The following is a 24,894-nucleotide window of genomic DNA, read 5'->3' as shown; positions in this document are numbered from 1 at the left end:
AGGGCTTGGCCTGATGCCAGGCCCTGTGGCCAAGCCCCCTTAATCATCCAACATAAAAAACTCTTGTTTTGCCTTGGTTAAGTTTAATAAGTTGGGAGGATTTTTCCTTTGTAGAAGCAAAGCTTCAACTGGTGCACCTATGTTTATATTTGTAGGAGCTTCATGCTGAAGTTTCATTTCTGTGAAATGAGCATCAGTGCCAGAATAGATCCTCATCTGCCTATTTATCGAAGTAGAGGTCACAGTGTTGCCTAAAATGTCTATCCCATTGGAGGACATTCTACTGGCTAATTAGTAAGTGCTATATAATTGAGTAAATGTATAGTTCTCTTTCCAGGCTAACTCTGTGCAAGGACCACGAGGTAGGGCCTCCAGTGACCATGTCTGTGTAATTTTGACCATGCGACTGTTCCTCAAGCATGTTCCTACATTTCTTTTTTCTTTGAAAGACCACGGCAGGAGCCTCAATTGCCCCATTGTCTCATTGTTCCTGCATGCAGGGAACAGCATGAAATGCTGCTCCCTGCATGTGGGAGGAATTGTTTCATCTGTTTTCCTGCCCACTGGAGAGCAAACAGGAAAACAGATGGAAAGTCTGCTCCCAGTGAGCAGGAGCAGTTTTCCTGCTCCTACCTGCTGAGAGCCGTATTACAGTTTGTTCTCACTTGGCTGGAGTTGTGATAGCTCCCGCCAAGCAACAGCAAACTGCTATGTCCCGAAGGCGGGCACCTCAGGACATAGGCAGCTGACCCAGAGGAGTGGTGGTCCCCATAGCCTTTAATGGCCCTAGGAGGGAGGATCTGTGCCCCCTCCTTCCTTTACCATAGGGCCAGTCCTAGGAGGTGGTGATCTGGGGCCAATCATGGACCGGGACGGGGGCTGCGCGACCCCCTCCCACTTAAATATTGTTCATGCCCCTGGAATTTGGTGGTCCCCGGAGCAATTTCCAAATCAGGAGGGGGGTTTGCGTGACCCTCTCTCGTATTACTAGGCCAAGCCCTGGGGAGGTGTTGGTCCCTGGGGCCTTTAAGGGCCTATGGAGGGGGGCTGGGCAACCCCACACCTCTTAATTCACAATATTAAGCCCCAGGGAGGTGAGGGCCCCCGGTGCCCAAACTGGCATTAGGGAGGGGTCAGCATGCACCCCCGCACCCTGATCATTTATATTTAAATATTCCCTCGGGACCTGGCCACCTGGGAGCTACAATAGAAACAAGCTTGCAAAACTTTGCTTGGTTTTTTTAAATTATTTTTCTTGGGTTCCACAGATCCTCCGTGGTTTTGTGGGAAAGATATAAAGAAAAAATGCTTTTTGCCCTGGTGGGGTCCCTGAGTAATCCCAGCACCAGGCCTAGGGGGGAATCAGGGTATTTCTACCCTGGTCTCTTTTCTTTATTTTTAACTGTATTTTTGGGACTCAGCTGACTACTATTTCCAACATGGCTGCCAACAGACTTCCTGGTTGATGTGTTGGTAGCAATTCAGATATCAAAACAGGGACTGTTTGATCCACGTAGGATCCGCGTCCCTCGATATATATATATTTTTTTAACTTTAAATATCTCTGAAACTACTGAACGGACTTACACCAAATAACGAAAAGGGTGCTCTCTCGACCAAGAGCTACATTTCTGCTAAATTTGGTGTAAATTTTGTCCACCGGTTTGGGCTATAGTCGTGTCTAAAAATCCCTATGGAAAATGGGCCCCGCTTGACGAATCACCCGGAAACCTTCAAGACAGCAGTTGAAGTGAGTGACATACTAGTTTTAAAAAAATTGTAAAGATTTGTCAAACAGCACTTGTTGGAAATGGCCTTTCTGCAGGGTTACCCCAAACGTTTTGCTTTCCTCCTCCTATCTTTCTAATCTTTTTGTAGGCTTTAGGACTCTGGACACTTTACCACTGCTTATCAGTGCTAAATTGCATGTGCTCTCTACCCTTAAACATGGTATGATTGGCTTACACATGTGTGACATATTTGATTAACCTGTAGGTCCCTTGTAAAGTTGTATACCTTATACCCAGGGCCTGTAAATTAAATGCTGCTAATGGGCCTGCAACGCTGATGACCTCACCGACCGAAGTAGCCTTTCAGACCTCTTTTAGGCCTGCTGTGCCTGTGTGCGCAGTTTACTGTCACCCTGTGTTGGCATTTCTATCTGCCAAGGCCTAAATTCCCGTTTTATTACACCCAAGTAACCCCTAAGGTAGGGCCTAGGTAGCCCTATGGAAAGACTGCTGTGTAGATAAAAGGTAGTACATGTACCCTTATGTTTTGCATGTCCCAGTAGCGACAAACAGCCTATTTTGTTTTTCACTACTGTGAGGTATGTTTCTCTCTTAGGTTAGCATTGGGAATTCCTTTGTATACTTTTAAGTGATAATTCCTGATCAGAAAAAGTAGCGCTGCTCTGTTTGGAATGGTAGTGAGAAATTCTACTTACTGTTGTAGTTGGATTTTACATTACTATTTTAGAAATGTCACTTTTAGAAAGTGGGCATTTCTCTGACCATATAACTCTATGTGCTTTGCAGCCTCACTCCAATCCACGTCTAGTGCAGAGTGACAGCTACATTTGGTGCATACTTTCCAGACAGCCACAACACAAGAAGGTATGGGAATGAAAGGGGATACATCTGCATTCATCTGCATACTGATAGTTTGATAATGATAGATTACCGCCTACTGATGTCTGGAGCCAGGGCTTGGTTGAAAGGGTTTTTTTGTACATTTGAAAGGGATCCTTTGAAGTACCCCTAGATCAAAGACATTTTGGAGTTTAAGTACAGGGGTTTTCAGATTACTTTAGGAACTGGAACCGAACCTCTGTCAGAAAGACTGCTGCACTGTTTAAAGGACTTATCTGAAATGCTTTTCTGCTGTTGCCCTGCTGCCTTCTAATTGTTGGGTGGCCTAAAGGACTAACTGGATTGCTTTTCTGCTTGTTCCCCGGCTGCCAGCTAGGCTCTGACTCTGTTCTGCCAAGGCATGGAGGTACTGCCAGGAGAGATTGCCATTGGAACAACTTGTTTTGTTGTGCTGGTCTTTCTGTCTACTGCTCCTTGCTTGGGCCCCAAGTGTTCTCCTGGGACTGGTGGCTGTCCCACAATTGGCTATGGGACTCCGAGTCTGGCCCTTGCAGTTATTTTTACATCAGCACATGGTGCACACTTCATCTTACACTATCTTATGGCCAGAGCATGGTGAGCGCCTCATTTTTCACTTTCTTGTGACCTGCGCATGGTGAGTGCTTTATTCTGCAACACAGCGTGTGGAGAGTGCTTTACCTTTTTAAAAAGATGGTGGTGAACATTGTCACTGGACCAATTTTGCCTGTCTTCAGGGGCAATATGCCCCCCGGTTCACAAAGGAATGCTGCAGCGCTGAGAGAAGCCCCACTGCATAACCACTTGGTCCGGCAACCCTAGGTACTCGAGAAACATCAAGTTCTGCTCTCCATCCTTGCTGAAGCCTGCCACAAAAATTCCCAGCTCCATGCCGAAGGACATGCGGTGTACCCAGAACCTCAGCTGCTGAGGACAGCAATGAAGACCACTGCCTTGTTAGCCCCAACAACAGTGACTCGCCGCTCCCTTATTTGGGAGATGCCACTGGAGCCGAAGCGGACGGCTAATCAGGTTGACTTAGAGGGGTCACGGAGACCACCTCCAACCTGCAGGTACTGTGTGGCTGGTGAGGGGGCATTTCCTGCCAGCTTGCTTTCCTCCTTGAGGGGTTCGGCCATGGTGTCCTACTCTCAGCCACTGCACCGTGCTCACACGGAGACCGGGCGAGGTCTTCTCATCCATACTTACAGTGTGTGCGCCCCGGCAGAGCATACCAGCGGGCATTTGTTCCGTGCTTGGCCTTGCCTTGTGGGGTGCAGGAGTCCCACACCACTGAATTTCTGCCCCTAACCTAAGAGGAGCGCAGGTGTTCCGGCACTGTATGATCATCTGTGGTGATTTATGTGTTCTAAACCCTTTTGCATTACTTGGGCTGATTATGTAACTGTTTTGCTTTACTTTTGACTGAGCCAAAATATACACACTGAAAGGAGTCTAAAAGATTGTCTGGAATGCACTTCTTAATCTGACGAAAACATTTATTATAGCTTTTCGCAAGGTTTGTGAAGGAAGGCTTGAATAGCAAAAAGTGTACTTTTAAAATGTGCAACAATGAAGTAAGACCATATATAACGAATCTTCAGTCTATAAACAGCAAATATATACATGCAAGAATACAAACACTGATATTGATATATGTATATATATTCATACACAATGCAAAGCAAATAATTCATCAAAATGCATCACCGTAGGGCCTCTCAGGTGCTTCATCTTTCTTCTGCCAGCAAGCGGATGACCCCGTTCGACGGCAAGAATGAAAGATCTACGCCCTCACGGGAAATCTAAATCAGGCATTCGACGTCTGAATCCTGATTGAGGTCTCTGAATCTGCTAATGTTGATCAGGGTCATCTTTTATATCTTAAAAAAACAGAGAAGGAGCTTTCTGGAAAACCCCTCCCATTAAGAAGTATTCAAAAATGCTGGCTAGTTTAGGTAAGCTTTGAAAGAAACATGTTGGGAATTGGCCAAAATCCCAAGGCGTCCCTCCCAAAGTCAAACCGTTCCCTGCTGTACCATAAACATCATTCTAGTACATACTTATCGTGCTGACTGACTAACTCCTCCATATTATGTCCTAGCTCTTCGGTGATACGTCCTAGCTGTTCGGTGAGAAAGAAAACACCCAGAAATAGAAAACACGTTTCGTAACATGTTTGTACGGAAAACTACTCGCACCTCCAACGTGGCAGTGAAGCAGTGAAGCTAAGGCTAAGCTGAATACAAAATGGAATCTGTAACTGGTAACCAGTTAAGCCAAGGGCAAAGTGGTGTGATACAAAGTCAGTGGTCAAAATACAAATATCACTACAGTAACTCATGTTGTTTTACCCATTTCATGTTATTTGGGCAGATAAGTTATTCACTTGTAGTATGTGCACCAGTTGCATAATTCATGCTGTTTTGCCATGTGTGCTTTTTGCTGACAAGCCTGCCTTACTTGAAAATTTGTACTTGAATTATGTCACTGGGGACCATCACAGTGAAATTTGGTGAAATGACATCCAGCGGTTCAAGCTGTAGTCGTGTTCAAAACTCCAATGGGAATTAACGTTGGAAATGCATGTTTTTTGACCCACTCTTTTTCTCGACCCATGCTTGACGGATAACTGCAAAACTTCCCATGCACAAGAAGAATGACTGGCACACTTTCTTGGGAAAATTTTGTAACGATTCGTCATATGGTACCAAAGATATAGGCAACTCAAAAAACACTTTTTATATGGAAACATGGTCTTAACTATACCTACCTACTGTCGACCACCATCAGGTAATATTTTTATATATATATATATATATATATATATATATATATATATATATATATATATATATATATATATATGTATATATATATATTACCTAGTGGGGGTCTCCACTAGGTAGTTATAGTTAGGACCTAGTTGCTACATAAAAAGCTTTTTTCTTTATTTGCCCATATGTTTGGTGCCGCTTGACGAATCTTCACAAAACTTTCCCAAAACAATGTCCACAGCTGCTGTCTGAAATGTTTCGGGGCGATCCATCCGGGGATAGGGGGGGTGCGTGGGAGAAAAAGGGGGGTCCCAAAACACATTTTCACCATTCATTTTTTCATAGGGATTTAGAACAGCCATAGGATGGACATTACTGGACGGAATTACATTAAATTTGGCAGAAAGGTAGGTCCTGCTCCAGAAAGCGACCTTCTTTTGTTTTGGTTTAAATTCATTCAGTAGTTTTTGAGAAATTGAGGGGAAAACAAATTTGCATATATAGGGAAGCGAGGGATTTGTGACCCCTCCCGATCTCATGCTGAGATCTGATTGGCTAAGAACACTTCAACAAGGAAGCCGTTGAAGTGTTGTCAGACATGTTGGGACTCAGATTCAGTCAAAATAAAGAAAAGGGACTAGAGTATGAACACCCTGACCCCTTAGCTCTGGTGCTGGGACCCCGCCCCCCAGGGCTAAAAAACATGTAAAACATTCTTTGCTGTAGCAGAGTCGTGATGGGGTCACAAATCTGCGGCAAACTCCCCCCCCAAAAAAAAACGAAGCCCAGGCTCTAGATCTTCATCATTTTAAAGCCCCGTGTGGGCCAAGTCCCGAGGGCATTAACAGAATAATGCAGGGGGCATACTAGCCCCCTCCCGCTGACCTAGGGAACGCCACCTCCCAGGGGCTGGTAAATAATATGCAGTGGGGCCGCGAGCCCCCTCCCCAGGTCTAAAAATAAGTATAATGCATGCCCGCTGCCTGGGGACCATCATCTCCCTGGTGCTTTTAAAAATATATAATGCGGGGAGGCGTGTGATCCCCCCTGCTGCCCTGGGGATCACCACCTCCCTGGGGCTTCTAGCACGTTGGAGAGGGGCCCTGAGGACCGCTACCTCCCAGGGCCATCTTCTGCTATGTCCTGGGGTGCCCAGTCCCGGGACACAGCTGTTTGCCAAGTCACATCAAACACTTTGTTTTTTTACAGTGTGACCTGTCTAACAGGTCCCATTGTCAAAAAACGAAGCTTTCATCTCTGTCCTCTGCATGCGTAAAATGCTTCAGCAAGCAGGGAGCTGCTGTTACAATGCTGAAGCAATGGCACTGTGGGGTAAGCCTTGAGGCTTACCCCGCAGTGCCAGATAGCCCCTAAAGAAGATTTTGTAAATATTAAATAAATACATAACTATGTAGGGACCGTGGGGTTGCCCTTGAGGCCTCCCTCGTGGTCCCAGGTAGCCCATTTTTTGCAAAAAGCAAGCTATTGCTCAGTGTAAAGGTCACAGACTTTCACACTGAGTACTCAGGGTTTGAGTCCAGCCGGACCTGCTTCCCTCTTTTCTTTTTCTTAAAGTACAAATTATTTTAATTATTTTTAAATGACAGATAATTTTTTTTTTATTGTACAGAAATATCTCATTCTAAGTATATCATACATCAAAGCCTAAAAAACGCTCTTACTTTCTTTCTCTCTCTGTCTCTCTTCCAATCAATTTCACCCACTCCCACTTGCGAACTCACTCACAGGCCCACTCAGACACTGAAGCACCCACTCACAGACCTACTCAGGGCCTCGTGCACCCACTCACAGCCCCAGTCAGACCCTCACACACCCACTCACAGACCCACTCAGACAGTTAGGCACCCACTCACAGACCCAATCAGACTCTCACAAACACACTATCACACCCCCTAAAACACTGATGTACGCACTCTCACACCCAGACAGTCTCACATCCACTCCCACCCCCAGATACATCCTCTCACACCTATTCTGACACTCAGAGAAGCTGCGGCCTACTTCCGCCGTGCACAACCAAAAGACTGAGCACAGCATGGGGTTGGTTGGTTAGAGGGGTTGGCTGCATGCAACCTATGCTGCACATGGGCAATAGCCATGCATGGTGCAAGGTTGGGTGCTTATAGGGGGTTGGCATCTGTTGCCAACAGCAAAGGCCGTGTGCAGCATTGGTTGGATTAATGTATAGTAATGGAAGTAATGGAAATTACTATACGTTAAAAAAACATAGAAACTCACTGAAAAAACAAAGGTTACAGGGATGTTACAGTTAGGAAATAGACTTTAAAAAAACAGAAATTCACTTAAAAAAAACAAAGGTTACAGGGGCGTTATAGTTAGGCTCATATTTTGAATGTATGAAACCACAGAAATTCACCAGTTATAGTCAAAAAACTATAACTCGTGCCTTAAGGTAACTATAACTCGCACCCTCGCCATGCACTGCTAATTACCCCACAAATTATGACACTCATGACACCTTTGATAATATCAATGTAATATTTGCAGTAACATTTTTGATGAAAACATTGCATGGCGGGGCTTGAGTTATAGTTATCTTAGGGAGATCCGGAGAAAAATGTTGCAATGGGAGCCTTCCCATATAGAAGCAGACTTGTCCAGTTCCAACAAAGACCAGCAGTGGTTCCAGAGGCCAGAATCAGCTTTGTTGCAGGGTGTTCCTTGTAAATTCTTGATTTATGAATCTGAGGACCCACCCACGAAGGAGCCGTTAAGTAACCCTAAAAGTGGGTTGGTCACTCTCTGCAGGGACACACCTATCAGAGGAGGTCAGGGACAACATTTACCTGGCCCAACCAGTCAGATGCTCCAAGGGGCCTCTTCACATTTTATTTCTAAGATGGCAGAATCAAGTGGCCACCTGGCAGACCTCTGGGCACCCCCCTAGGTTTGGAGCTGGACAGGGGCATGGTCACTCCCCTCTCCTTTGTGCAGTTTCGCTCCAGAGTAGGAAGCGGGGGTTCCTCAACTTGTGCAAACCAGATTATGCAAGGAGTGCACCAAATATGCCCTTCAAAGCAGTCTGGTGGCACTCAGATGCCACCCCACCCAAGCCCTTAGACACCTAATACACAGGAAGAGGTGGTCACACCTCTCCCTTGCAGGGAATCCTTTGTTCTGCTCCCCAGGCCTGAGTCTGGCTCACCAGCAGGAGGGCAGAACAGTGTCCGTGGTCAACATCAGCACGGGCTGGCAGCTGGACCCCGCAAGGCTGCACAGGCCAAACTGGGGGGGTCCCCTAGGGAACCCCCAGAATACATGGCATCATGCAACTAACAATGGAATCAGTGTAGTTGCATGATTCCCACATGTTTGATACCAAACATCCCTGCATTCAGATAAGCCATGGTGTAGTTGGACCACTAGTGTTGACCAGTGTCCACTGCATACCTTTAGATGGCTTCCTCTCACTTATAGAGTCCTGGAATTCTCCTGGGGTCTGAAGGGGTACCCTGCTAATACAGGGGTACCCTCTGTCTTAGAGACTTGCACCCTAGCCTTGGGCAGGAGGGCCTCTTCACTCCCGCCCCCCTTCCCCATGTCCGTGCTGCTTTTTCCCTTTCAAATCACCCCTTCTGTTGTGTGTGTTGCTTCTTAACCCTCTTATTGTCATTGTTAATTACTCCGTCCCACTCGTCAACCTTCCCAGTGTCTGTGTTGTTTATTCCCACCCGCTAACCTCCTGTTGTCTGTGTTCTTCCACACGAGCCCTAAGCACTAAGACACGGCCTGTGCTGGCCATGTCATAGTGCTTTTTTCTATGTCCTGTTGCTCGTGCACACCCACCCACCTTCCCATTGTCTGTGTTCCCCTTACTTCCCACTCTCCCTCTCGTTGTCTGTGTTGCCACCCCTTACCTGGTCTAAGGGGGGAAAAAATACGTTGACAAGTTCAGTGCTGGCTATGTCATAGTGCTCTTTTCTAACATTTATTCATGCTGCACAGCAACAACAATGTTGTGCAACATGGCTAAAAGACTATTGGCAAAGCCAATAGCCCACGTGTGGGCGAGACCTATTGGCTTTGCCAACGCTTATTGTTGTGAACTATGTGTATTTCAGCAATAAAACGTAACGTAGCCCTGGCGCGCTTTCTTTAATCCAATGCTGCTCATTTTCTTTAAAAATCCTTGTTAGCGGAATTTGTTTTTTTGAGTTTCTAAAATTGTTGACCTCTCCAGTTCTGCCTGCCGATTGTGCGCACTCAACATTTCTCTGCAAGTTTAAGATCAGTGGTGAAGCAAAAGCGCCAGAGGCAAGCAGGGGAAGTGAGACACGCTAGCAGCTACGTTAGATAGTAATAGAAAGCTATAATTGAAGTGCAGTCCACCCTCACGCCCCTGAGCCACGGTGCCACTGCACCTGCTGTACCGTCGATAGCTATGCCCATTTAAGATAATCAGTTGTATTTTGGAGCCTGTAATATGAGGAAACAAAAGTTCACTTACTTCAAAAAGCATCCAAGTGGCCCAAAGCAGCCGTTGTTCTTCCCAAGCAGCAGTTTGCCTCTTAGCGAACTTCAGCCTTCACGCTGTCTCAGCAGCCTCTTCCACCACGCATTTCCGGTCTGGTTCTTATATGTCTTCTATCTAGACAAGAGAACGAGGGAGGGGCCCAGCTGTGCAGTGAACATTTAACTCCTTTGCTCCTTGATAGGGCTCGCAGGGTTGCATGTAATGTCATGAAAAATAACATGCTCCTCATGTGCCCATTCTGAAAAATGTCACATTATTCCAGTGCTGCGATTTTTAAGGTGAGCTACAAGACCTTCATTTACAATGTAGACCCAGAAAGCAAAAACAACAGCCGGGAATTATGCGATAGGGGAGTATCAAATTATGCGTCAGTAAAAGAAACTTTATGCTACAAAATGTGGCATATTTTGCTACAGTAACACTGCATTATTTGTCTTTGTTTACGAGTGAACACTGTCTGGCCAAACGTTCCTGCTCATTATTGACAGTTTAACTCTCAAACACAGCAATTGGCAATGGAAAGCCGGCCAGTCGAATTGAGCGAGAGTTATTTTCACTACACGACAACAAAAGTTGCAGGCATTTTTGGTAACTTTTGATCCGTTTGAGCTAGAAATATTGTTTCATCTGAAAACTATGCAGCAGACGAGACACTGCAAATGTGGCAAACACATAGTTATGCAGAATTCCATAATTTCAGTGGCCTTGCCAATAGCTAGTATTGGTCCAGCATCACCACCCATTCGCACAGGGCAGTAAAAGTGCTACCTGCAAGAGGAACAGCTTTAATAGCAGAGCCAGGATGAGAATCAGCATGAGCGTCGATTCGACCAGGGGTAGCAGAGGAGACATCCCTTTATTTCACCCCTCCTCTCGAGTATTCACAGAAAATGACTATGCCTTTGACCCTGTTGGCATCACAGGAAATTATGGGACGTCACTTTTGACTCTTGATATAACGGAAATTGACCCAGAACTTAATAAGCCCGCACACAATAAAACCAATATGAACGAAATACAGAGAACAGAAACTGAGGCAGGAAAATCTGTATTATGTTACAATCACTATATGAACTATGGTGATTTCATGGTATAGCAGAGGTGCAAAGATCATAGTCCAGCAGCACATCCTTTACCTTCTCAAGGACAACCTCAGTACGCCCAACTACCAGCATCAAGTGCTTAGCTGTAATAATCCAAGCGTTAAACGGGTAGTTGCAGCGTTAATAAGAATGTGTAGGTGCCACTCCATGAGCGTCAATTCACAAAAAAGCCAGGGGTAGCGGAAATTACATCACAAGCCATTTGATCTATACTGTAATTCACACACAAGCTTACACTTTCTCCCACATAAACATACTCTCACCTGCAAGCCGGCATGCCACATACATTTGAAAGCATTTTTTGCTTACCTGAGCTGCCAGATAGAGTCATATACCAGCGAATCATACTTCATTTTTTAATACACAAATAGTGAATATTATTATTCACTATTTATGTAATTAAAAATTTGACAGAAAATCAGGAAAGTGGAGCCCCAATTGAGGTCCATTAGGATGTGCTACCCCTGTGGACAAGGCACTGATTTTGCATCCTCTGAGGCCATGGGGTCACAAAGGCAGTGCCAGAGGTTGCAAGGGGCAAGCCAGGGGTCGAAGCTACGACCTCTGGCAACCCCTAAATGACGTCCATGTTCTCCTCCCTATAAAAACTAGCCTTCATACAGATTCACTGGACCGTCAGGCCACACAGTGGGCTCAGGAAGACTGTGAGTCTTTTCTAGTGACATCAGGTTTAGTTTAACCATTGATTTGTTGAGCATAGACATGCAGGTACAAATATTCTTATAATTATAATGGTTTGGTTTTACATACTCTAATATATGCTTAGCATGTATAAAGCACACTCCACGAACCAAATTACAGCATCATGGCATTATGAGATAGATGCTGAGCCCTCTGTTTGAGATTTGCAACTGTGACTGCTTTAAAAACATTTTTCGGCAGTCAGCATTCAAGGCCAGATTTACAAGGCCCTAGCGCCTCCTTGCACCACATTAGCGTAACTTTTTCTACATTATTGTGGATCAACAAGGCAAACATCGTTGTGTCATATTTACAAAGGGTCTCAATGCATGCAGTGCGCCACTTTGCGACCCCTTGCTCCACATTATGCCTGTGCCAGGCATAATGTATCGGGGGGGGGGGGTGTTCTGGCATTAAGAGGCCTTAAAAAATGGTGCAATGAAATCTTCAAGATTTCATTGCACCATTTTTGGCCTTATTTTTAACACCTGCTCAAAGCAGGTGTTAAAAGGGCACACCCATTGAACTCAAGGGGCCTCCTTGCACTTTGCTCCACTAGCGTCAACATTTTTTACACTAGTGGAGCAAAGCGCCACAATAGCGTAAAAGATGTTGACACTATTGGCCTAACGTGCGCCATGGTGTACTATATTTTAAATATGGCACACCCATAGTGTTGTTAGCTGGCGGTGGGAGGGCGCAAAAAATCTGGCGCATCAGTACTGATGTGCCAGTTTCTTGTAAATCTGGGCCTCAGCACAAAGTTCTAGATATTTTACCAGAATATGACATTGAAAGTATGCACGGAGATATAAACGTTTAACCCATTAATAGTAGACACAAGCTTTTACGTTTTAAATGTTTACATGAATATCATTATAATCTGCTGTTTTTACACCATTGTTCTGTAGGTGTCAGCAACCAATAGTGGATTTTATACACGTAGCCTAGATATATCATGACTACAAGTGTATTCAGTGCTATAAATGAAAAGAAATGTGTAAGTACTCACTAAAAGGAGTGCTGGACTAGGGTGGAGTGTATGGTGGGCAGAAGAGTACTGCTTAGGGCTGGGCAAGAGGCATGGCTACGTTTTTGGCCTTTCTAAGGTTTGTATGGCAGAAATCTGCATGCACTCTTAGAATGTGTGATGTCCATGAGTGATTACACTAATAACCAGTTATATACTACTTTTATAATAAGTGCTTATTATTAACCAAGTAACCCTTCTTTAACAATCTTAGAATAACAACACATTGTGGAAAAACAGCAAGGTTCCCAACATATGCCTTTCAGTTTGCATGCCTTTCCTTGATACTGGATCCTGAATCACCTAAGTGAAATCCCAATCATTTTAACTGCAGGTAACACAAGGATCTCTGCAACAAAAACAATAACCAAGTGGGCTACCTACATAAACAAACCTCTGATCTGCATGTTTCATGCTGTGCTTAATGGCAGGCTTTTTGATCCTCTATGCAATTTCATGCTGAGTTGAACCTTTGATTAGAATGCACCCAGATCTTTCCAGCAAGTGCATTAACTTCCAGAGTAATTAAAGTGTAATTGTACCCAGGAACTTGCTGCATACATAAAGATCTCTGTACCAGGTGATATTCTGAAATGCAACCTGCTGTGATCAGTTAAGCAAGCCAGAACAGCTATTAACATAGTGATCTTGTCAGAATTTTAAAAAATAAAGAAGTTCAGACTTTGCTCTTTCTAACTCCACCCACTTTCTGCTGCCAACTCTTGGCCCTTGCCTGACTTAAAGAAATTCAAAAAATTTCACAAAATCTCAAAACATCACAAAAGTCACTACGGAAAAGACAGAGACGGACAGTTAACACACATTCTCTCCACGCTCAAAAAGCGTAGATCGTTGTTTCCTAGGGACAAGAGCTGCTGTTCTCGTGCTCTTATACCAGCTCAGCCTAGGATTCCACCATTTAAAAAGTATGTTTAAACTGATACAGGACGTGCAGAAGCTGCTGCTGAGGCAGGAATTCTCCTTTGATGAGGAAAGGTTCTGGTACTCAAGGGGAGAAATAAAAAAGTGTCAGTACCCAGTACCCCTGAGTATCGGCCTATTTAAAGCACTGGGTATATTACAATAGCATTTTCTCAACCAAGGGTGACAGATGTATATTTACCAATGATGTCAGTGGCAGCCCTGCCAGGCTGTGCACAGTCTGACGATTATCTGTGGTTTCATTACTTCTAGCTAAAAAACAGACTAGGTATTTGGTGGATTACGGTCCAAATACCAAAGAACCAGACTGGATTATAGACATGGTGGTGGTGTGGGGTGAAGATACTGAGCCCAATACTATGCTCCACCCGAGCACGTCTCCTCCCGGAGATATCTTGCTGGTTGAGTAATTGACCAAGATGATGAAAGACAGGTGATTAGAAGGTGATCAACTTGTTGTGTAATACTTTGCACTGTAATGTTATGCACTGGAACTTGCTCCCGTTGCTGAAAGTACATAGGCTCAGTGCAAGGTGGCTTTTGGGTGTTGCACATTTACTGATTTATACAGGACATAATGTTATGGTTAAAGATGGAGTATGCTCGTTTTGCCTGGTTTTTCAAGGATGAACTTTATAGCAATTACACCTACCATCATGATTTAAAGGGTGAAACTGACATGTTTTTAATAGACTGATGATGTGAATGTGTGTCTGGGGTTCCCCTTAATAAAACTTCACAGGGCTTGCACAGCCTCAACTTGTGACTTTTATTCAAAATTGCTGCGGTGCTCACTTGAAAACAATCAATAAAACTTTCTTTGTGTTTGTATTTATATGAAATGCCAGATTGATTATGGCATGTCCTAAAAATTAATCTATTAAAGGTTTGTTGTGAACCATTAAAGAAATTAACCTTGGAAGTATTTTCCCCTTGACTTACTCATCATAGTGAGTTGCAACTGATATAGCTGAAATGTTTGGAGTGTCTCTTATGCTATATGTTAGAAATTGGGTTTTTGGTTGAAATGCTGCTCCCTGCATGTGGGAGGAATTGTTTCATCTGTTTTGCTGCCCACTGGAGAGCAAACAGGAAAACAGATGGAAAGTCTGCTCCCAGTGAGCAGGAGCAGTTTTCCTGCTCCTACCTGCTGAGAGCCATATTACAGTTTGCTCTCACTTGGCTGGAGTTGTGATAGCTCCCGCCAAGCAACAGCAAACTGCTATGTCCCGAAGGCGGGCACCTCAGGACATAGGCAGCTGACCCAGAGGAGTGGTGGTCCCCATAGCCTTTAATGGCCCTAGGAGGGAGGATCTGTGCCCCCTCCTTCCTTTACCATAGGGCCAGTCCTAGGAGGTGGTGATCTGGGGCCAATCATGGACCGGGACGGGGGCTGCGTGACCCCCTCCGACTTAAATATTGTTCATGCCCCTGGAATTTGGTGGTCCCCGGAGCAATTTCCAAATCAGGAGGGGGGTTTGCGTGACCCTCTCTCGTATTACTAGACCAAGCCCTGGGGAGGTGTTGGTCCCTGGGGCCTTTAAGGGCCTATGGAGGGGGGCTGGGCAACCCCACACCTCTTAATTCACAATATTAAGCCCCAGGGAGGTGAGGGCCCCCGGTGCCCAAACTGGCCTTAGGGAGGGGTCAGCATGCACCCCCGCACCCTGATTATTTATATTTAAATATTCCCTCGGGACCTGGCCACCTGGGAGCTACAATAGAAACAAGCTTGCAAAACTTTGCTTGGTTTTTTAAAATTATTTTTCTTGGGTTCCACAGATCCTCCGTGGTTTTGTGGGAAAGATATAAAGAAAAAATGCTTTTTGCCCTGGTGGGGTCCCTGAGTAATCCCAGCACCAGGCCTAGGGGGGAATCAGGGTATTTCTACCCTGCTCTCTTTTCTTTATTTTTAACTGTATTTTTGGGACTCAGCTGACTACTATTTCCAACATGGCTGCCAACAGACTTTCTGGTTGATGTGTTGGTAGCAATTCAGATATCAAAACAGGGACTGTTTGATCCACGTAGGATCCGCGTCCCTCGATATATATATATTTTTTTAACTTTAAATATCTCTGAAACTACTGAACAGACTTACACCAAATAACGAAAAGGGTGCTCTCTCGACCAAGAGCTACATTTCTGCTAAATTTGGTGTAAATTTTGTCCACCGGTTTGGGCTATAGTCGTGTCTAAAAATCCCTTTGGAAAATGGGCCCCGCTTGACGAATCGCCCGGAAACCTTCAAGATAGCAGTTGAAGTGAGTGACATACCAGTTTTTAAAAAATTGTAAAGATTTGTCAAACAGCACTTGTTGGAAATGGCCTTTCTGCAGGGTTACCCCAAACGTTTTGCTTTCCTCCTCCTATCTTTCTAATCTTTTTGTAGGCTTTAGGACTCTGGGCACTTTACCACTGCTTATCAGTGCTAAATTGCATGTGCTCTCTACCCTTAAACATGGTATGATTGGCTTACACCTGTGTGACATATTTGATTAACCTGCAGGTCCCTTGTAAAGTTGTATACCTTATACCCAGGGCCTGTAAATTAAATGCTGCTAATGGGCCTGCAACGCTGATGACCTCACCGACCGAAGTAGCCTTTCAAACCTCTTTTAGGCCTGCTGTGCCTGTGTGCGCAGTTTACTGTCACCCTGTGTTGGCATTTCTATCTGCCAAGGCCTAAATTCCCCTTTTATTACACCCAAGTAACCCCTAAGGTAGGGCCTAGGTAGCCCTATGGAAGGACTGCTGTGTAGATAAAAGGTAGTACATGTACCCTTACGTTTTGCATGTCCCAGTAGCGACAAACAGCCTATTTTGTTTTTCACTACTGTGAGGTATGTTTCTCTCTTAGGTTAGCATTGGGAATTCCTTTGTATACTTTTAAGTGATAATTCCTGATCAGAAAAGAGTAGCGCTGCTCTGTTTGGAATGGTAGTGAGAAATTCTACTTACTGTTGGAGTTGGATTTTACATTACTATTTTAGAAATGTCACTTTTAGAAAGTGGGCATTTCTCTGACCATATAACTCTATGTGCTTTGCAGCCTCACTCCAATCCACGTCTAGTGCAGAGTGACAGCTACATTTGGTGCATACTTTCCAGACAGCCACAACACAAGAAGGTATGGGAATGAAAGGGGATACATCTGTATTCATCTGCATACTGATAGTTTGATAATGATAGATTACCGCCTACTGATGTCTGGAGCCAGGGCTTGGTTGAAAGGGTTTTTTTGTACATTTGAAAGGGATCCTTTGAAGTACCCCTAGATCAAAGACATTTTGGAGTTTAAGTACAGGGGTTTTCAGATTACTTTAGGAACTGGAACCGAACCTCTGTCAGAAAGACTGCTGCGCTGTTTAAAGGACTTATCTGAAATGCTTTTCTGCTGTTGCCCTGCTGCCTTCTAATTGTTGGGTGGCCTAAAGGACTAACTGGATTGCTTTTCTGCTTGTTCCCCGGCTGCCAGCTAGGCTCTGACTCTGTTCTGCCAAGGCATGGAGGTACTGCCAGGAGAGATTGCCATTGGAACAACTTGTTTTGTTGTGCTGGTCTTTCTGTCTACTGCTCCTTGCTTGGGCCCCAAGTGTTCTCCTGGGACTGGTGGCTGTCCCACAATTGGCTATGGGACTCTGAGTCTGACCCTTGCAGTTATTTTTACACCAGCACATGGTGCACACTTCATCTTACACTATCTTATGGCCAGAGCATGGTGAGCGCTTCATTTTTCACTTTCTTCTGACCTGCGCAAAGTGAGTGCTTTATTCTGCAACACAGCGTGTGGAGAGTGCTTTACCTTTTTAAAAAGATGGTGGTGAACATTGTCACTGGACCAATTTTGCCTGTCTTCAGGGGCAATATGCCCCCCGGTTCACAAAGGAATGCCGCAGTGCTGAGAGAAGCCCCACTGCATAACCACTTGGTCCGGCAACACTAGGAACTCGAGAAACATCAAGTTCTGCTCTCCATCCTTGCTGACGCCTGCCACAAGAATTCCCAGCTCCATGCCGAAGGACATGCGGTGTACCCAGCACCTCAGCTGCTGAGGACAGCAATGAAGACCACTGCCTTGTTAGCCCCAACAACAGTGACTCGCAGATGCCACTGGAGCCGAAGCGGACGGCTAATCAGGTTGACTTAGAGGGGTCACGGAGACCACCTCCAACCTGCAGGTACTGTGTGGCTGGTGAGGGGGCATTTCCTGCCTGCTTGCTTTCCTCCTTGAGGGGTTCAGCCATGGTGTCCTACTCTCAGCCACTGCACCGTGCTCACACGGAGACCGGGCGAGGTCTTCTCATCCATACTTACAGTGTGTGCGCCCCGGCAGAACATACCAGCGGGCATTTGTTCCGTGCTTGGCCTTGCCTTGTGGGGTGCAGGAGCCCCACACCACTGAATTTCTGCCCCTAACCTAAGAGGAGCGCAGGTGTTCCGGCACTGTATGATCATCTGTGGTGATTTATGTGTTCTAAACCCTTTTGCATTACTTGGGCTGATTATGTAACTGTTTTGCTTTACTTTTGACTGAGCCAAAATATACACACTGAAAGGAGTCTAAAAGATTGTCTGGAATGTACTTCTTAATCTGACGAAAACATTTATTATAGCTTTTCGCAAGGTTCGTGAAGGAAGGCTTGAATAGCAAAAAGTGTACTTTTAAAATGTGCAACAATGAAGTAAGACCATATATAACGAATCTTCAGTCTATAAACAGCAAATATATACATGCAAGAATACAAACACTGATATTGATATATGTATATATATTCATACACAATGCAAAGCAAATAATTCATCAAAATGCATCACCGTAGGGCCTCTCAGGTGCTTCATCTTTCTTCTGCCAGCAAGCGGATGACCCCGTTCGACGGCAAGAATGAAACATCTACGCCCTCACGGGAAATCTAAATCAGGCATTCGACGTCTGAATCCTGATTGAGGTCTCTGAATCTGCTAATGTTGATCAGGGTCATCTTTTATATCTTTAAAAAACAGAGAAGGAGCTTTCTGGAATACCCCTCCCATTAAGAAGTATTCAAAAATGCTGGCTAGTTTAGGTAAGCTTTGAAAGAAACATGTTGTGAATTGGCCAAAATCCCAAGGCGTCCCTCCCAAAGTCAAACCGTTCCCTGCTGTACCATAAACATCATTCTAGTACATACTTATCGTGCTGACTGACTAACTCCTCCATATTATGTCCTAGCTCTTCGGTGATACGTCCTAGCTCTTCGGTGAGAAAGAAAACACCCAGAAATAGAAAACACGTTTCGTAACATGTTTGTACGGAAAACTACTCGCACCTCCAACATGGCAGTGAAGCAGTGAAGCTAAGGCTAAGCTGAATACAAAATGGAATCTGTAACTGGTAACCAGTTAAGCCAAGGGCAAAGTGGTGTGACACGAAGTCAGTGGTCAAAATACAAATATCACTACAGTAACTCATGTTGTTTTACCCATTTCATGTTATTTGGGCAGATAAGTTATTCACTTGTAGTATGTGCACCAGTTGCATAATTCATGATGTTTTGCCATGTGTGCTTTTTGCTGACAAGCCTGCCTTACTTGCAAATTTGTACTTGAATTATGTCACTGGGGACCGTCACAGTGAAATTTGGTGTAATGACATCCAGCGGTTCAAGCTGTAGTCGTGTTCAAAACTCCAATGGGAATTAACGTTGGAAATGCATGGTTTTTGACCCACTGTTTTTCTCGACCCATGCTTGACGGATAACTGCAAAACTTCCCATGCACAAGAAGAATGACTGGCACACTTTCTTGGGAAAATTTTGTAACGATTCGTCATATGGTACCAAAGATATAGGCAACTCAAAAAACACTTTTTATATGGAAACATGGTCTTAACTATACCTACCTACTGTCGACCACCATCAGGTAATATTTTTATATATATATATATATATATATATATATATATATATATATATATATATATATATATATATATATATATATATATATATATATATATTACCTAGTGGGGGTCTCCACTAGGTAGTTATAGTTAGGACCTAGTTGCTGCATAAAAAGCTTTTTTCTTTACTTGCCCATATCTTTGGTGCCGCTTGACGAATCTTCACAAAACTTTCCCAAAAAAATGTCCACAGCTGCTGTCTGAAATGTTTCGGGGTGATCCATCCGGGGATAGGGGGGGTGCGTGGGAGAAAAAGGGGGGTCCCAAAACACATTTTCACCATTCATTTTTTCATAGGGATTTAGAACAGCCATAGGATGGAAATTACTGGACGGAATTACATTAAATTTGTCAGAAAGGAAGGTCCTGCTCCAGAAAGCGACCTTCTTTTGTTTTGGTTTAAATTCATTCAGTAGTTTTTGAGAAATTGAGGGGAAAACAAATTTGTATATATAGGGAAGCGAGGGATTTGTGACCCCTCCCGATCTCATGCTGAGATCTGATTGGCTAAGAACACTTCAACAAGGAAGCCGTTGAAGTGTTGTCAGACATGTTGGGACTCAGATTCAGTCAAAATAAAGAAAAGGGACTAGAGTATGAACACCCTGACCCCTTAGCTCTGGTGCTGGGACTCCGCCCCCCAGGGCTAAAAAGCATGTAAAACATTTTTTGCTGTAGCAGAGTCGTGATGGGGTCGCGAATCTGCAGCAAACTCCCCCCCCCAAAAAAAAAACGAAGCCCAGGCTCTAGATCTTCATCATTTTAAAGCCCCCGGGTGGGCCAAGTCCCGAGGGCATTAGCAGAATAATGCGGGGGGCATACTAGCCCCCTCCCGCTGACCTAGGGAACGCCACCTCCCAGGGGCTGGTAAATAATATGCAGTGGGGCCGCGAGCCCCCTCCCCAGGGCTAAAAATAAGTATAATGCATACCCGCTGCCTGGGGACCATCATCTCCCTGGTGCTTTTAAAAATATATAATGCGGGGAGGCGTGTGATCCCCCCTGCTGCCCTGGGGATCACCACCTCCCTGGGGCTTCTAGCACGTTGGAGAGGGGCCCTGAGGACCGCTACCTCCCAGGGCCATCTTCTGCTATGTCCTGGGGTGCCCAGTCCCGGGACACAGCTGTTTGCCAAGTCACATCAAACACTTTGTTTTTTTACAGTGTGACCTGTCTAACAGGTCCCATTGTCAAAAAACGAAGCTTTCATCTCTGTCCTCTGCATGCGTAAAATGCTTCAGCAAGCAGGGAGCTGCTGTTACAATGCTGAATCAATGGCACTGTGAGGTAAGCCTTGAGGCTTACCCCGCAGTGCCAGATAGCCCCTAAAGAACATTTTGTAAATATTAAATAAATACATAACTATGTAGGGACCGTGGGGTTGCCCTTGAGGCCTCCCTCGTGGTCCCAGGTAGCCCATTTTTTGCAAAAAAGCAAGCTATTGCTCAGTGTAAAGGTCACAGACTTTCACACTGAGTACTCAAGGTTTGAGTCCAGCCGGACCTGCTTCCCTCTTTTCTTTTTCTTAAAGTACAAATTATTTTGATTATTTTTAAATGACAGATACATTTTTTTTTTATTGTACAGAAATATCTCATTCTAAGTATATCATACATCAAAGCCTGAGAAAAACGCTCTTACTTTCTTTCTCTCTCTGTCTCTCTTCCAATCAATTTCACCCACTCCCACTTGCGAACTCACTCACAGGCCCACTCAGACACTGAAGCACCCACTCACAGACCTACTCAGGGCCTCGTGCACCCACTCACAGCCCCAGTCAGACCCTCACACTCCCACTCACAGACCCACTCAGACAGTTAGGCACCCACTCACAGACCCAATCAGACTCTCACAAACACACTATCACACCCCCTAAAACACTGATGTACGCACTCTCACACCCAGACAGTCTCACATCCACTCCCACCCCCAGATACATCCTCTCACACCTATTCTGACACTCAGAGAAGCTGCGGCCTACTTCCGCCGTGCACAACCAAAAGACTGAGCACAGCATGGGGTTGGTTGGTTAGAGGGGTTGGCTGCAGGCAACCTATGCTGCACATGGGCAAAAGCCATGCCTGGTGCAAGGTTGGGTGCTTATAGGGGGTTGGCATCTGTTGCCAACAGCAAAGGCCGTGTGCAGCATTGGTTGGATTAATGTATAGTAATGGAAGTAATGGAAATTACTACACGTTAAAAACACATAGAAACTCACTGAAAAAACAAAGGTTACAGGGATGTTACAGTTAGGAAATAGACTTTAAAAAAACAGAAATTCACTTAAAAAAAACAAAGGTTACAGGGGCGTTATAGTTAGGCTCATATTTTGAATGTATGAAACCACAGAAATTCACCAGTTATAGTCAAAAAACTATAACTCGTGCCTTAAGGTAACTATAACTCGCACCCTCGCCATGCACTGCTAATTACCCCACAAATTATGACACTCATGACACCTTTGATAATATCAATGTAATATTTGCAGTAACATTTTTGATGAAAACATTGCATGGCGGGGCTTGAGTTATAGTTATCTTAGGGAGATCCGGAGAAAAATGTTGCAATGGGAGCCTTCCCATATAGAAGCAGACTTGTCCAGTTCCAACAAAGACCAGCAGTGGTTCCAGAGGCCAGAATCAGCTTTGTTGCAGGGTGTTCCTTGTAAATTCTTGATTTATGAATCTGAGGACCCACCCACGAAGGAGCCGTTAAGTAACCCTAAAAGTGGGTTGGTCACTCTCTGCAGGGACACACCTATCAGAGGAGGTCAGGGACAACATTTACCTGGCCCAACCAGTCAGATGCTCCAAGGGGCCTCTTCACAAATATTATTTCTAAGATGGCAGAATCAAGTGGCCACCTGGCAGACCTCTGGGCACCCCCCCTAGGTTTGGAGCTGGACAGGGGCATGGTCACTCCCCTCTCCTTTGTGCAGTTTCGCTCCAGAGTAGGAAGCGGGGGTTCCTCAACTGGTGCAAACCAGATTATGCAAGGAGTGCACCAAATATGCCCTTCAAAGCAGTCTGGTGGCACTCAGATGCCACCCCACCCAAGCCCTTAGACACCTAATACACAGGAAGAGGTGGTCACACCTCTCCCTTGCAGGGAATCCTTTGTTCTGCTCCTCAGGCCTGAGTCTGGCTCACCAGCAGGAGGGCAGAACAGTGTCTGTGGTCAACATCAGCACGGGCTGGCAGCTGGACCCCGCAAGGCTGCACAGGCCGAACTGGGGGGGTCCCCTAGGGAACCCCCAGAATACATGGCATCATGCAACTAACAATGGAATCAGTGTAGTTGCATGATTCCCACATGTTTGATACCAAACATCCCTGCATTCAGATAAGCCATGGTGTAGTTGGACCACTAGTGTTGACCAGTGTCCACTGCATACCTTTAGAAGGCTTCCTCTCACTTATAGAGTCCTGGAATTCTCCTGGGGTCTGAAGGGGTACCCTGCTAATACAGGGGTACCCTCAGACTTAGAGACTTGCACCCTAGCCTTGGGCAGAAGGGCCTACCAGATGGGTGAGTTATAATGTCTAAGTGCAGTGGTCAGGTTTGGCATAATAAACGCTGCAGCCTATGGGGGACCCCTGGTGTACAAATGCCCTGGGTACCTAGGTACCATATACTAGGAACTTACATGGGTGCACCAGTAAGCCGATTGTGGGTGTGAAAGGTTACCAACAACTACATTTAGTGGACAGAACACAGTCACTGGGGCTCTGATTAGCAGGATCCCAGTGAACTACAGTTCAAACACACTGACATCAGGCAAAAAGAGTAACTATGCCAGAAAGTTGGAACTTTCCTACAACTCTGATTTGCTGCCTCACAATTGGCCAGCGTGTGATGGCTTCAGTTCCAAATTCTTTCAGGTGGAGCAAGGGCCAGATACTAATTGCTTCATATTGATTAGGGACCTTCTGCCTCTGCGATTGACGTACTATGTTTTCGTTTTTTTCTTCTTGCTGTGGTGTAGCTTCTTCACTCCCGCCCCCCTTCCCCATGTCCGTGCTGCTTTTTCCCTTTCAAATCACCCCTTCTGTTGTGTGTGTTTCTTCTTAACCCTCTTATTGTCATTGTTAATTACTCCGTCCCACTCGTCAACCTTCCCAGTGTCTGTGTTGTTTATTCCCACCCGCTAACCTCCTGTTGTCTGTGTTCTTCCACACGAGCCCTAAGCACTAAGACACGGCCTGTGCTGGCCATGTCATAGTGCTTTTTTCTATGTCCTGTTGCTCGTGCACGCCCACCCACCTTCCCATTGTCTGTGTTCCCCTTACTTCCCACTCTCCCTCTCGTTGTCTGTGTTGCCACCCCTTACCTGGTCTAAGGGGGGGAAAAATACGTTGACAAGTTCAGTGCTGGCTATGTCATAGTGCTCTTTTCTAACATTTATTCATGCTGCACAGCAACAACAATGTTGTGCAACATGGCTAAAAGACTATTGGCAAAGCCAATAGCCCAAGTGTGGGCGAGACCTATTGGCTTTGCCAACGCTTATTGTTGGGAACTATGTGTATTTCTGCAATAAAACGTAACGTAGCCCTGGCGCGCTTTCTTTAATCCAATGCTGCTCATTTTCTTTAAAAATCCTTGTTAGCGGAATTTGTTTTTTTGAGTTTCTAAAATTGTTGACCTCTCCAGTTCTGCCTGCCGATTGTGCGCACTCAACATTTGTCTGCAAGTTTAATATCAGTGGTGAAGCAAAAGCGCCAGTGGCAAGCAGGGGAAGTGAGACACGCTAGCAGCTACGTTAGATAGTAATAGAAAGCTATAATTGAAGTGCAGTCCACCCTCACGCCCCTGAGCCACGGTGGCACTGCACCTGCTGTACCGTCGATAGCTATGCCCATTTAAGATAATCAGTTGTATTTTGGAGCCTGTAATATGAGGAAACAAAATACACTTACTTCAAAAAGGATCCAAGTGGCCCAAAGCAGCCGTTGTTCTTCCCAAGCAGCAGTTTGCCTCACTTAGCGAACTTCAGCCTTCACGCTGTCTCAGCAGCCTCTTCCACTACGCATTTCCGGTCTGGTTCTTATAGGAACTAGATCCAGACAAGAGGACGAGGGAGGGGCCCAGCTGTGCAGTGAACATTTAACTCCTTTGCTCCTTGATAGGGCTCGCAGGGTTGCATGTAATGTCATGAAAAATAACATGCTCCTCATGTGCCCATTCTGAAAAATGTCACATTATTCCAGTGCTGCGATTTTTAAGGTGAGCTACAAGACCTTCATTTGCAATGTAGACCCAGAAAGCAAAAAC

General features: G+C 45.1%; 1 protein-coding gene across 3 annotated transcripts in view; it reads right to left on the bottom strand.

Moving 5' to 3' along the window:
• The window catches only part of LOC138268135 (arylamine N-acetyltransferase, pineal gland isozyme NAT-10-like), a 72,683-nt gene extending 48,040 nt beyond the window's left edge, over nt 1–24,643 (bottom strand). For 2 of the 3 annotated variants that reach the window (XM_069217547.1, XM_069217549.1), the window contains exon 1: nt 24,540–24,643. The gene's annotated coding sequence lies outside the window, so the exon portion shown is untranslated. Of the gene's footprint in view, nt 1–9,875; nt 9,970–24,539 lie in introns of those variants that run through there. The other variant, XM_069217550.1, reaches the window with a different exon arrangement.
• Nucleotides 24,644–24,894: the final 251 nt, after the last annotated feature.

This window comes from Pleurodeles waltl, chromosome 12 (genome assembly GCF_031143425.1).
Source record: "Pleurodeles waltl isolate 20211129_DDA chromosome 12, aPleWal1.hap1.20221129, whole genome shotgun sequence".
Taxonomy (NCBI): Eukaryota; Metazoa; Chordata; class Amphibia; order Caudata; family Salamandridae; genus Pleurodeles; species Pleurodeles waltl.
Note: the sequence above shows the minus strand (reverse complement) of the source record. Positions and strands in the feature narration are given on the sequence as shown.